The sequence below is a fragment of the Anoplophora glabripennis genome, unplaced genomic scaffold (genome assembly GCF_000390285.2).
Source record: "Anoplophora glabripennis isolate ALB-LARVAE unplaced genomic scaffold, Agla_2.0 scaffold216, whole genome shotgun sequence".
NCBI classification, from domain to species: domain Eukaryota; kingdom Metazoa; phylum Arthropoda; class Insecta; order Coleoptera; family Cerambycidae; genus Anoplophora; species Anoplophora glabripennis.
In genome coordinates, this window is record NW_019416347.1 from 611,751 (window position 1) to 627,432 (window position 15,682).

The following is a 15,682-nucleotide window of genomic DNA, read 5'->3' on the forward strand; positions in this document are numbered from 1 at the left end:
CAGATTAAAATTATGAATAGAACGAAACTTTCCTTAATGTTTTTTCCTTTTCTGTATTTTGTACTGAAGTCTGCAATATTTTTATGAAAAACCTTATACCCGACTAACCAGATGTTTTTTGCAATTTATGTACAGGATGTTTCGTAAAACTTACACAGGTGGACTGGATTTTTCCTTATTCATTTTTTTAATTTTTTCTTTAAATCTTTTGAAGAAAAGTCGCTTTTTTTAAAATCCTTATACTAGATGTTCTATAGAATTAAGGGCAATTTTGTTTCTTTTCACTTTTAGCTTTTTCTTTATTTATTACAGCGTTTTAATGAAAATTTGTATAAGTATGTGTTAACGAGTTGTCTTAATTTATTTTTTTACCATTTCTGCCTTGCCTACGTAGTCTTTGGATGAAAAATTTTATATTTACTAACCAGATGCCTTTTTTGGAAGTTTGAAAGAAACTTTTCTTATTCTTTTCTCGACCGGGGCCTATTCTTTTTTGAAAAACATTCTCATCATACTTTTATATACAGGGTGTTTAAAAATCAAAGTACAGGGTGTTTAAAAAAATGTTATATCTACTAACCAGCGATGAAAGTACCGCGGAGCGGTGCTCGGGCCGCGCGCAGCGCTGCCCGAGGGCCGAAGGCCCGAGAGGAAGGCCAAACTCCGCGTTAGCGGAGTTTGCCTGCCTTTCTAGTTTTATTTTAAAATTCTTTGTTTAGAAAACTAAACCTACGAAGCGACAAAAACCAACGATGTAATTTTTTTAATCAATTGTGCATCGTTGTTAAAACGAATGTATGCTTCACTCAACTACATTCATACAAAATCAACTTTTCAAACACGTGTAACTGTATTTTTTTATTTCTAATGAAATATATTTGGTTTCCATTTTTTTATAAAAACCTGCAATAAAATCTTACAAGTACATATAAAAGAAGTTATAACCCCAAAATAATAAAATTCGCAACAGCAGTAATAACATAGTCAGTTTTACAGTACGTTATTTTAGGTACGGTTTTATTGTCTTCATGGTAATTCCATATAACATTCCTTGCTAAATTTTGTCCAGTGAATCATGTAAAAAAATCATTATTTTAACTTTTTCTGGGAAGTGACAAATGCCTGTCCGTTCATTTGTAACCTATTCAATATTTTATTAGTGGATATAGATACATATGTCAGAGAATTTCGTTTTAGAGAAATTATAAAGTTAATTAAAAATATATATGGAACATTCCATGTCAACCGGGACACTGTTCTCTCCAAAAGTAAAAGTAAGGAAAAAATATGTTAAGGTTTAAGAAATTAAAAAAAAAAATAGATTAAAATCATCTATCCCGAGCCATTTTTTAACAATTTTTCGGGATCTAAATTCGAACATACAACTAAGTCTGTCAGAACGATTCCTCATGAAAGATTTCAAAAGCTGTGCTTCCCCTTTATACCCCTGGGACTTGACGGCTTAGGCTATGATAGTTTTGGAACTTGACGCCTTTGGCTTTAAGGCTTTGGATTTAAGGTTGTTAGGTTTGGGGCTTGATGCCAAAAAAATGTCAAAAAATGGCCAGTTCTTACAACCCAAATTTGTTTGTACTTTAAGATCCCAATAATCGCAATTATTATGTCAAAAAAACACAAAAACAGCTTTTTGTGAACAAATATTATTTTTACCAGAGAAATGTGGTAAAAAATTGCTAAAAATGGGAAAATAAAATGGTCAGATCTCATTACCAACATATTTTTTAGAAATTGGAAACAGGTCAAAAAATGTAAAATTAGCTTCTTCTACTCAAATATTCTATTTTCCAAAGAAATAAAATAAAAATATGCCAAAAATGGTCAAAAAATAGTTAGATCCCATCACCCAAATTTTATTAGTTTTCAGGATAATAAAAATCTAAGTCAGAATGTCAACAAACATAAAAATAAATTCTTATAGAGAATTATCCCTTTTTCTGGAGAAAATGCCAAAAAATTGTCAAAAAATGGCCCGTTTTAATTGTCCTAATATTTTTATACCTCATGATCCAATAACTCAAAATCAGTACGTCAAAACACATAAAAGAAGCTACTTTTAGACAAAAAATCCTTTTTTCCAGAGAGATATGGTATAAAAACCAAAAAAAAAATGGTCAACAATGTTTGTTGACTCCTACCACTTTTGAACTTGAATTCAACAGAAAAAATATAGGCAATCGTTGGTTACTGTGTTACTGGTCATCGCTTAAAATAGAAAATCCTTTTCCCAGCTTTTTCATTTTATTTCGGAAACTGGTTGGAATGACGACATTGGTGGTGTAAGACGTTTTCAAAATTATCTCATAACCACGCCCATCCTTATAACACATCACTGTAAAAAGGACGCCTGGTTTTTTGAACATCCAATACAACCTACTCATAATAAACATTGTGTTAAAAAATGTTTAATGGAAAGGACTTATCGATTATTCTTAGTACCATTCTATCACAAATTATTTTTTCATAGACTGTTTAGTTACAAATCGATATCTTATTTTACCTATAAAATTGATCTACATTATTAGCTATTTGCTGTAGTAAGAAAATTGTGACGTCTAGACCGCTTTTGTGTACTGGACGATGAAGAGTATGAATGCTGTGAATCGTTTCACTATTTTTTGGATTTAAATTAATATAACCGTACATACTTCAGCTCGCTGCAATTTTGTCAATGTCCTTTCTCCAACTGGAGCAATACACTACAAAATGGAAATTGTAAAAACAGTTATATACATTTACTTTTGAATCAAGGTCATAGAGGCACTGGATAAATTGGTTTTAATTATCAATTAGATAATTAGCAGGAATATCTTATGAAGTCGTTGCTCACAGTAATGATTTTGCTTGTTAAAACATCTAATATCATTTGATGTTGCCATAAACTCTTTCAGCCAGAGTGCAGAAGGTAATAAAGATAATTAACTTGTTATGAGTATTGACTCAATTTGGTATACATTTATACACTGATTTCACAGTATATTCCGATTTTTCAGTAAAAGCTGAGAAATTTAACCAGATATCAGCAGAAATCTTGTAGGTCAACTAAATTTAAAAGAAATCGTTTCATTTTAGATGTAGGTAACCCTTAATATTGGATTAAATCAACTTTTAATACTAAATATACATATACGTAACCTACATAATTTAAACTAAATATAAAATTGAATTTTAATTCATTGATTTATAGGAGAATTGTCCAAAATTAAAAGGAATGTAACACTCATTTGAAAGTTTTTCCCAAATCATAATTGATTTACATATTTCTGTATTTAATCCAGTAAAGATGTCATTTTATAAAACAAAAATTCCAAACAGAATGATTTTTTTCATGATTGTTTCGGGACTGCCTCCTGAGTATCCAACCAAAAGATCACGCTCGAAAAAAAATTTATAAGGAAATGTGGTTCAGAATTTGATCCTCTACAACTTTTATGAAGGTCATTTTTTGTAAAAACATATTTACAAGACCACCCCTGCGGCGCGGCATGTCCAATTTTTGACACATAATGCGCAGTAACTCGTTAAGTATTAGAGAAACAAAAAAAAAATTTTAAGGAGAAGTTGTTCAGAATTTGATCCTCTACAACTTGTATTAAGTTCATTTTGCTTTAAAAAAAATATTTAGGAAACCATCCCCATAGCGCAATTTGTACCAGGAGTTCGAGTGTGATCTTTTGGTTGGATACTCAGGAGGCAGTCCCAAAGCCAACCTATCATCCTTTTTGAAATTTTTTTTACGGTCCCTATAAGCCGAGCACAACTTTATTGGATTAATTATGCCACCTGTATTTTTTTAGTAATCAAAGTAATTCTTGCGCGAAAAGAATCAGTGAAGGTTTGTATTAGTTGAATTATTTTTGTATAAACAAAAATTTCACAATGGAAATAAAACAAACAAGTAAAACGTGTCGTAAAAACACATAGGGCTTATCACTTCAATATTTACTTTTCGAAAAATAATCTGTTTATGTTCTCAAAACTGACGTTTATATTGACGTAATGATTTTTGAAAAGTAAACTTAGTGAGTATGACATAATGGCGTGTTATATACGGGGTGGTCCGAATTTTATGCAGGAAACTTCGAGGGCAGATAGATATCTTTAAAATAATATGTGTTTGCCATATAAACATTGGTCTGGAACAGCACCGTTTTAGAGATACAGGGTATTGAAATTGTTTAAAAAAATTGATTTTTTGTTTATATCTCCGGAATCTATTAACCGATCTCAATAAAATTTGGTACAGATAATGTATGATAGGAGGCCTTACATTCCCTAAAATATGAGCTTTAAAGGTTCAACCAGTGGTGTACAACTGGACAGGGGTCACCATTTTTTTATAAAAAAAACTACACCACTGCATTTTTACAAGTTATTGTAAAGGATTTATATTCTAATATACAACATACTTAATAAAAGTAACTTGAATTTTTTCCCTAAGATTCGCCGTTTTCAAGTTATTCATACCAATACAATCCCCTTGTGCAGACATTTCTAACCATAATAATTACAATTATATTTATGTTTCTGCTTAAAAGTAAGTGGGATTTGTAAGCACATCAACAAAATTCTTTACATTCGTTTCCACTTCACCTGTGAGGTAGAGTTCCTTACGCGTTTTAGTTTCCCCTGGAAGCTAATCCACTATCTTTACAAATAAGAACAACTTAAATCAAAATAATAATAAATGTACATTTACCATTTATTTGGTCACAAGAAAATCCTCATGAAATTCGGACAAGATCTTTTCAACAGGAATTTTCTGTGAACGTGTGGCTCGGAATAATTCCCAATAAAGTTTGTGGACCTTTCTTCTTGCCACCACGTCTAAATTCCCAGTCATTTCTAAACTTTCTAGAAAACCATCTATTTGAATTATTAGAGGATGTTCCATTAAACATGCGACAAAATAGCTGCATACAATGGATGGTGCTCCTGCGCATTCTGGGAGAATAATATAAGAATGGCTTAATGAAAATTATATGGGGCGATGGATAGGTAGAAGACCAAATGTCAATGTCAACCATAATGGTGCAAAGGGTTCAGTGTCTCGACCAACCAGATTGCCATATCTAAACCCCCTGGACTTCTATGTTTGGAGTTATCTGAAAAGTAAATTTATTCTACTCCAACAGATACATAACCACAACTACTGCAACGAATAGAAGACGGATGTAATGAATTAAAAGAAAACCACCACATGAATTAGCTTCAATTAATTCTATAAATAGAAGATGTTAGGAATGTATCGATATGGGTGGTTCGCATTGTGAACAATTGTTGTAACATTAATTTTGTTTCTTGTTTAGTTGCTTGGTAAATATATTTTTATTATTATTTTGATTTAAATTGTTCTTATTTGTAAAGAGTATTAGGCCTCCAGGGAAAACTAAAACACGCCAGGAACACTACTTCACAGATGGTGCAGAAAGGAGTGTAAATAATTTTACCGATGCACATTTTACAAATTGCACTTACTTTTAAGCATAAACACAAATATTCTTGTAATATTATGATTTGAAGTGTCTGCCACAAGGGGATTGGACTGGTATGAATAACTTGAGAACGGCGAATGTTAGGGAAAAAATTCAAGTCACCTTTTTTACGTATTTTGTGCATTACAATAAAAATCAGTTACAATGATTTGTAAAAAATGCAGTGGCGTAGTTTTTTTTTGTAAATAAAAGGGGTGACCCCTGTCCAGTATTACACCACTGGTTGAACCTTTAAAGCTCATATTTTAGGGAATGTAAGGCCTACTATCATACATTATTCCGGAGATATAAATAAAAAAATCAATTTTTGTTAACAACTTCAACACCCTGTATCTCTAAAACGGGGCTGTTCCAGACTAATGTTTATAAGGCAAACACATATTATTTTAAAGAGATTTATCTGCCCTCGAAGTTTCCTTCATAAATTTCGGACCACCCTATATAGTGTGTTAATGATAAGTTTTGCCAAACTTAAATGGCGTAATCTACCGATGAAAATAATTAAATTTTGCCCCATAAAAATTTTTGATAGTACGCTTCCCTACGGAGATACAGGGTGATAAATGTTTCAAATATTTATATTAAGTATTTTTCCTGTAACTTCACTAGCGTAAAAGATTGAGTGATAAAATTTGGGGGATGCCATTTTTTTAGTAGGGACTATCATTTCATTGATAACTCCAAAATACACTCCAGTGGCGTAGTTATTGGAGACCTTTTTTGAAAAAAAAACTCTTTTTTTAAATAATTTTAAATATTTTTAAAATGTACAATAAATTTATGGCAATAAAGTATTCGCGTAAAGTATTCGTAAAATGTACTGGTCTTTAGATAATTGGGTAATCAGATAAGATAGATTAAGTATCTAACTACGTTGCTATTTACCATTTTCGATTTTTATTGATTGCTAATTGGTTAACAATAATTTCAATACCCAATATATTTGAGAGATTTCAAAACACTACACATCACAAGAAATGTTCAAAATATAAAAAAATTATATAAATATTTGAAACTTTTATCACCCTGTACGTCCATAAGGCAGTGTCCTATCAAAAATTTTTATAAGGCAAAAGTTGATTATTTTCATCGGTAGAATACGCCATTTATGTTTGTCAAAACTTATCATTAACACCCTGTATTTATTTGGTTAATCAAAAATAGTTCCATAAAACAAATGATTACCTACTTTAAATTTTCACTTTTTCACAGTTGGAAGAATACCGAAATAAATTGAAAAAAAGATTAAAATTATGACACAAATAGTGAATTTCAGACAATATACACTTTTCAGTTATCTAATAAAGTCTGACATATTTTTTCCAATAACTACTTATTCAGGACAAAAATAGAACTTGTCAATAAAAATGAAAGTCGTGATATCCTTATATCTGTCCAATATATTTTACTTGAGCTCTCTTTACCTCATTTTAGTTATTCTGTTTTTTATTATTGTCGTAAAAATGGGGTCTGACACACATATAAATATAAACAACATGATGAATCGAATTTTTTCTTAGAACTTTTTGTAAAAAATATGTAAGACACATACTAAATTCATTATTGAAAAACCATGACATAAAACCAAATCTCACGTTCGAAATGAACTTAAATTAAAAAACTTCACCAGTCTTCTTAACTACATAATATGTAAGTAAATCAATTTATTGAGGGTGTCAGATGATGTCGGTGGTAAAACTTTTGATAAATAGCATTTTTCATACGAATACTTTTCCAAACCAGAAATGGTTTGGTCGAGATACTATTTTTCATATTTTCCTATCAAACGGAAATTTTTACGGCTAAGACGACTTTCAAACGTGATTTGTTCTACCAAGCTTACCTATCTTACACATTAAAACAAACTTAAAAAATCAACTGTGGTGAAACTGTGACTCGTTCTATCAATAAAACTTATTTTTCTTTAATAAGACTTTTAAATTAAACATTTATAAATTGCGCTATTATTACCAGAACGTTTTGGCATTGCATCCTCTCATTCCTTATCACTGTCTAATAACACACACGAAATCTGGAATCGGTAAGTTGAATACTTTACAAGTTATAGCCTTATAAACAAATTAACTAATTATTAGTCTGGACGATCGCGAGCATCTTCCACAATCGCACTGATTTTTTTCATGATAGATTTCATAATAATACATTGAAATCCATATTTTTTTTTAAATTTCAAATTTGCAACCTGGAAAGTTTTTTTATTTTTTAGCCTTAGTTGCAAAATTAAATATACGACGCACGTGCGTGATATAGTTATATATTATTATATTCGGAAAGCTTATAAAAAGAGCTTTAAGTTAAAATAATACCGCCAAAATTCGTTGAAAAACAATGGAGTTACATATTGTCAAAGTTGACGGTCTACTGTTAGGTTGGTAGCGGCAAAAAAAATACTGTCATAACCTCAACCCGAGTACTTTCCCAGATAAAAATATTTTAAGTGCATATGAAATTGTCAAATGTCAGTGGGTCGCTTGATTTTTGGGCGAGCTGTGGCGCGGCGGAAGGATGGGGTAAGCGAACGACGGCAAGCATCGCGCTTGAAAAAAAACTCGTTTTCGCTCTTCAAAATCGATAGCGCAACTAGAATAGATTTTTTCTTCGGAAGTAGTTACGATAAATCGATCATTTTTTTAAATTTGATACTACGTTACGAAAGGAATTTATTGGAATTGCTCAAAATTACGAAAAATCATGAGAAAAGTCATTGATTTCATTAAAAGTTATAAGTGAAATTATTGTTGCATTTTTATTCAGGAAAAGATTGGGAAATTATTTATCTAAAGGATAAATGATGTTTTATTACCTACATAAATATTATAATTATGTTTTTAATGCAAAATGAAACTGTACATTTTATTAACTTGTATATTTTTTTACAAATAATTACCAAGGGCAGACCCTACTCTAAATTCTTATACCTGCGTCCGTTTTTCGTACTGAACTTGGCCGATAGAATAATATCTGCTTTCTCTTACGCAAACTTACTTTTAAAATATTAATGCAAAGAAGTAATAAGATAATATTTATACTTTGGTTTTTTCTGTGGAGTCACATAAAAGATGTACTCAACAAAAGTAGACCGCAAAATATCGAAGAGTAGCAGAAAAGGAGAAGGCATGAAATTTCCACTATTCCTCCCAACACCCTTCAAAATTTTGTTCAGCAAATTAATTACTGTCAGGAGGTAAATTGTGAACAGTCTGTACACCTTATAAAACATAATTCCAAGGAAAATATTTATTGTTTACTAAAACTTATTCTCTCTCTTTTTTTTTATTCTGGCATAACTATTGTTTTCATAAAATTTAATTTATTTAAAATATCCATCAAAATATGGAATAATATGCAGAGTATTCCATTAAAGAAAAAGCAACTTTGTTTCGTCATGACTTTTTGACTGATCCTTCATTTTTCTATACTGCAATAGATTTTAAAAATCCAGAGAACGTTTGTGTCTTAATGATTTTTCGATAGCTATCTTACTTTAGGAAATAATTGACCGTTTCCATACATATAAGCGACCCTGTATTGGAAATCGTGAGAAAAAATACGTCACTTTGTAATAGTATAGTTGTTACGATGTTAATTGGAACCTGTGAATCTTAAAGCACAGGACCGTTTGCACTTCTCTTGAAATTTCTTCGTATACTTTAGCAATGATTTGTCTCGTAATTTATACTCGAATAGCCATTGGGCGAGTCCGGAATTGGTAGACAGTCCGCCTGATATAGAATCGACGGCGGTGCGCTGATCGTTAAAGCAAACCGTATTGGTCTACTAGGTCGTAAATCATTTTTTGCATGGTATTCTATAATTAGTTTGTTGTCGAACGCTATTCACTGCGCTTTGGCAGTGCAATGGTAAAAGGTAATAGTTATTAAAATAAATATTATATGTAATTATCTAGTAATTCAGCATGGCTTCCTGGAGACCCGTTGAAACTGAAGATAACGAAATAACCCGGGAATATTCCCAAACAGTCGAGCCGTTTTTTGTCGAAAGCATCGAAATAAACTCAGAGTTTAAAAACAAAGACTTACACGTACAAAGTCAACGCATTATTTGAAATATATATGAATGTTTGAAAAGAGAAAATAGTGAACAATGTGATAAAGGAATTAGGAAATGGATTAGCGAATTAACTAAGATATTAAAAACGACAATTTTTCACGTAATTAAAGAAAGAGATTAATCACGGTACAATGAGAAAACAGAAAAATACAAAATTAAAGAATATGGACGATTTTGCCAGAGATGTAATTCGGCGGACAATTTATAATATGTATAAAGAAAATAAAGTTTCTACTTTAAACATGATTCGAGATAAATTAAGCGATTATCACGATTATAATTATAAATATTTAGATACTTTACATGTTTTATTACAATGCAGTTTTAAACATAAATAACTTGACAATTGTATGGTAATTATGAAATCACGACGTGTAGTTGAACTTCGGGAAGATTATTTACAAAAAATTAGAGAATATTGCCAACTAAATAGGAATATAGCTCGGAATATAGTATATCTAGACGACAAGGCCAAATTTTTCTAGAATTTATGAGTAAAGTGTTTTTATGCGGTTCCAATTGAGATCGTAACAACTATACAACTTTTTTCCCTGACGCAAACTTATATGTAATGGCGTTTGATGATGTACAAATATTTTAAGGGGGTGTTTAGAAAGTAAGAAAAATTAGCTTTTATTTTTTTCACGAAAACGGTTAAACTTAGAAATTTGGAATTTTGGTACACGTTAAGAACTAGTTGAATGGTATTTTTTGGTAGTCTTTCTTTTCTGGTTTATGTCTTTGAATGAAAGAAATTAGCACGTCTTGGTTTTATTTCACTAACAACTTTTTTCTGCGTTAGCCAATTCCAACAAGAAAAATAGCTTTTTATACTACATTTCATATAGAAACTTTTTTAATTTTCTCATTTTTTTCGTACTTAATAGTTTACGAGCAAAAAAATAAATTATTTTTCCTTGCCGATAATAAGTACACATGATTAGTATAACGGTTACAAAAAACGATTTTCATTTTTGACATGCTTTTTGCAAAATATATTTTTTTCAATAGGAAAAGCCAAGCAAATACGAACTAAAAATTTAATTAAAAAAAATAAAAGCTAATTTTTCGACTATTTTGAGATTTGAATACTTTCTCAGGGGAGGGGGGGCTCAAATCGAAAAATGTATTGGAAGTACCCCCCCCCCTAAAATTACTTTCTAAACACCTGCTTAAAATACACATCATTATGAAACACCCTGTATATTATATTCGAGCAATTTTTACTAATATCTAATCTACGACATATTTGTTTCATTTTTATAATCATATTTGAAATATGCAGTTTGGAAAATATTATTGCCTATTACTTATATCAGTAAACAACATTCAATGAAACAATAAAACACATCGTCGTGACACATATAAAATTCCCCAAAAACGATGTTACTTTTCCTTCACTCGCTGCACCTTACATTTATCGGGTACATGGAAGCCATCGAACGAATATTACCAAACGTTGTGGGCAGCTTCTTGGTTGCGGTCGAGTGACCCAATGACCCGGATTCTCCAAGCCAACAGTCCATGCTGCCGTACACCTCTTCAAGTCTTGCCGACACGCTCCAAGTCTGCAGTGTAGATTCCAACAAGTACGCGACATCAACCTTAAGATTTGTGCGCTATTTGACGAGGATCTGCGATTTTTTGCGCGTGTGACGACCAACCATACCTACTTAGTCCTTAGTCCTTAAAGTGATGGTTGAAATCAATCTGTTTTATTGGATTAGGATTGATTTAGTTTAAGGTAAGTTTCCTTTTAGTATTAAACGCGAACTATACTAATTAGCTAGCTTAGATTTGCAAAAAGGTTGTAAATTTATTTAAAACTGTGTGTTGTTTTTTGTATATACGGAAAAAAATAACTTCCTTAAAGTAAAAAAAGCAATATGCATACAATTTACTTAATTCAATAGTTCTAATAAAATACACAATTAAACGCCTCAAGTGACTATAGGGTCAGGTTTTAGAATCTAATGAATGTTTTTCATCTGTGTGAAAGATTTTACGCTAACAAGTAACACTACCCCACTGTCACTCACCGATCGGAATGAAACAAATATTAGTAAAACAAAAATTAACGCACAAAAGTCGTCTTTAAATTCATTTTAACAAAAAATATACAGGGTGGTCCAGATTTTAATAGACAAACTTCGGAAAACTACTAAACAACAAAAATTAACATCACTTTGCTCTATGAACATAGGCGCAGAAAGCCACCGTTTATGAGATACAGGGCGTTGAAATTATCAAAAATAAAACATTTTTTTTGAAATAGGTATCTGGAATTCGCTTCATCAAATTTATCCAAATTTGGTACACATTTTTTTCAAATATTTCTCCTAGTTGAGTGTGCATACAGTCCAAATTCAAAAACCAATGGCGGAGAAACAATGAAGTTGTTTCCTTATTTAGAGTAAAACTTCTACGCTACTGAATTAATTGGTAATATGAATACATTTTATAATGGTCTGAAATATTCCAGATGAAAAAACATTCTTTTATTTTTGTCGAAAAGTGAACGGTTTACGTGTTATGAGATATTATGATGCGCTTTTCCAGATATTTAAAAAAATATATTTTATTTTTGTTAATTTCAACGCCCTGTATTTCATAAACGGTAGCTTTCTGCGCCTATGTTTATAGATCAAAGAGATGTTAATTTTTGTTATTTAAAACTTTCCCGAAATTTGTCTATTAAAATCTGACCCACCCAAATTTGTTATTTTTCCCGATTTCAACGCTTTGTTTACTTGAACAACTCGTAAACCATTTAATTTTCGATAAAAATAAAAGAATGTTTTCTCATCCGGTATGATTCAGACCAATATAAAACGTATTCATATTACCAATTAATTCAGTGGCGTAGAAGTTTTACTTTAAATAAGAAAACGACATCCTTGTTTCTCCGCCACTGGTCTTTGAATTTGGACTATGTGCATACAAAACTAGGGGAAATATTTGAAAAAAAATATGTATCAAATTTGGATAAATTTGATAAAGCCGTTTTCCAGATATTTAAAAAAATTGTTTTATTTTTGTTAATTTCAACGCCCTGTATCTCATAAACGGTGGCTTTCTACGCCTATGTTCACAGAGCAAAGTGATGTAAATTTTTGTTGTTTAGTATTTTCCCGAAGTTTGTCTATTAAAATCTGGACCACCCTGTATACTGTATGTAGTTTACAGGGTGCTCTGAAAGAATGTATCATTCCTGAAGGGTAGCTTCTTTATTTGAAAATAAATATATTTAAATCAAGTCACATTGGTACAATTATGTTTTCTTCGTTCGAGTCTTAAAGAAAAATATTTCTATTAATTTAAATAAAAATATAAGAATTTTTCGAGTTGCCCCAAATATACAGTTATATTATTTACCAAAGAGATAGATAATTTTAAGAGTACCTACCTAAAACAGTTTTCTTGTTTTTTGCTACAATTTTTGTAATATAGGCATTTTGAACAAATGTGGTGTTTTGTGAAATATTTATTTATCTAAAGGGAAAAAGTATGCTTTTTACGTGTCGCTAAAATGCATTGTTTCTAAGAAAAATGTATTCTAATCTCGTTGAACTTCACACTTTTGCTAACTTGGCACTATTATTATTTTTTTTTAGATCGACTTGCCTCTATGCAAAAGTCAACACTTACTGAGATATAGCCCTTTGATTGTATTTTAGCTAACAACATTTAGAGACCTATATCTCACTACCTATTGGCTTTTGAATGGGAGGGTAAGCAAATTTGCAATTTAGCAAACGGCTGAAATTAAATTAGATTAGAATACCCCAAGTACTTAGCTCTCGGTAACTTATAACCGCAGTGGAAAATTGTCTATTGTTCTCTGAAGCGATGCATTTAACGAATCTTTTTACAATAAATATAATAACATTTCATAAAACCCAGCGATTTCTCAAAATCTACAAGAAAACCTACCAAAAATACGACAAAAATATAAGCCCATGTTCATTTTCAGCCTCACCTTTTATATCAAATCTTATTGAAATAACTTCAAAACTAACAAAATATGTTTCTGCAGCGTTCTAACTTTTTAAGGAAACAAAATTATACTAAGGTAATTTGCTCTAAATCGGTTTATCTTTATTAAAGAAAGCTACCTTTGAAATATGGTCCATTCAGTTCTGCGCACTCTTTATGTGCCAAATATTGCAGTCGAATTAGAGTTTGAGCAGACTGATAATATCAAAAAGGTAACTCGAAAGAAGTGACGCTAAATTGGCAAATTTCAAATAAGTTGCTTTACGTGTTTTTTCACTTTTTTTACTTCTCATGAAAATCTAGACTACCTGTCGGAAAATTTGTTATTTTATGTTGTAGGCAATTAAATTACCTACAATTTAAGGTATCTAAAGTTATATTTCACGTATTTGTTAATTGTAAAATAAAGGTCCAACGCGGAACAATTTAGTTTTCGTAAATTGCGCATTATTATTGCAAAATGCAAAAGCAAGGATATTGATGAAATTTGTGGAAAAGATGGTCAATTCAATGACCGATTCGATAGACCGATGATCTAGGTATTTATTAATTAATTTTTTTCGTTTGTTTGCATTTAATTGTTTAGTTACTAAACGTTAATATCATAGATGAGGTTCTAATTGATTCAAAGACACGTAACGAAAAAGAAAAGTTTCAAAAAGTTCAAATTAAATTGCCCTTTACATCTAACAAAGTAGGACGTGCAAAACAGCGTTATCAACAAATTGTCCCAGTAGTCAAGCAAAAGCCTCTCGGGAATTCGCTCTTTTTGTATTAACTAGATAGAGCTTATTATTTTTACGGTAATTTAAAAAAAAAGAGAAATCACCTACGCCTTTTTGTTCCGAAAATAGCTACTTTTATAATGTGAATTGTTAATTAACTACTGGACATGTCGCACCGGAATTTTAGAGGCAATTAAAGAAAAGGTTATACTTTTATTTTCAAAAAGATTTACATTGATAGTCCATGTAATAAACGCACTAGCAGCAGTAAAAATTAACGCTAATGAACGGCCTCCGCGCGGGAGAAGGAGCTCCGAGCCCGCGCACGCGCGTGAACGTCGATTTTTTACTTGAACGTTTCAAATTCGGTTCAGTTTCAATCAAATGAATCAAGAACATTCTAGATAATTCAAATTTGGTAAGCTTTATAAAATAGCAGACATTTATTTTAACCAAAAAGTTTCATGTGGATGCGTTCAATGCCTCATTTTCGAGATACTCTGTTAAAATTAAATAAAATAACACACTTTCTCAAATAATTGGCGACTTACAAATCTAAAACTCTCAAACCATTTACCAAATGATTTATTTAATTAGAGGTTTAATATTTGCCGAGTTAGCCTACAAATACGAAAGCCAGTATTCTGCCACCGAGTATTCTGGAAATTCGACAAGTATTTTTAGAGTAGTTTATATACATACATACATATATACAAGTGTAATACTAGTGTGCAAATTTTGTATTTTAGAAGCTCATAACACCAAAAAATCAAGATATATTTAAAATATTATTTCAAATAAAATAATTTAGTAGACTTTTCTTGTGAAGTGAATAGTTTTATAACTATTTTCAGTTCAGACGTGGTTTTCTAGAAATATCACTGCAAATTAAAGACCTACTAGTCGAATATCCGATATACTTGTGTCGTCGAAATTTAAAACCTGGACCATTGTGTATAACCTGTAAGACAAATGTTTAAATTTAATTAGTTGTAATCACTGCAATAAATTCACTGTTTATATAATAATACTTTTTTTAATTACTTAGAACTGGTTATGAATATAAGACAATTAACAAAATTAAAATCATATAATAGGTACCTAATGTTAAACATACGGTAAGCAAGTTATTATCTTGTTTTATTTCCACATGTTTCTGGCAATAATAAAACGTCAACAAATGTCTCCTTTCCGTTGATATTCATTACTGTGGATATCAACGAAATTTCGCCCAGACGAGTAAAGAAATGTGTCAGTAAATGTTTCCAAATTTGTAACAATACACTGACTTGCTATTTCTACTTACCTATATGACCACCAGATATGATACTTATTAAAAATGTTTAAAGATTATTG

The 15,682-nt window shown here is 30.9% G+C and overlaps 1 protein-coding gene across 1 annotated transcript in view; it reads left to right on the forward strand.

Moving 5' to 3' along the window:
• Nucleotides 1-11,281: 11,281 nt before the first annotated feature.
• Nucleotides 11,282-15,682, forward strand: part of LOC108905934 — a 117,068-nt gene continuing 112,667 nt past the window's right edge. The window contains exon 1 of the mRNA XM_023454193.1: nucleotides 11,282-11,349. The gene's annotated coding sequence lies outside the window, so the exon portion shown is untranslated. The remainder of the gene's footprint in view (nucleotides 11,350-15,682) is intronic.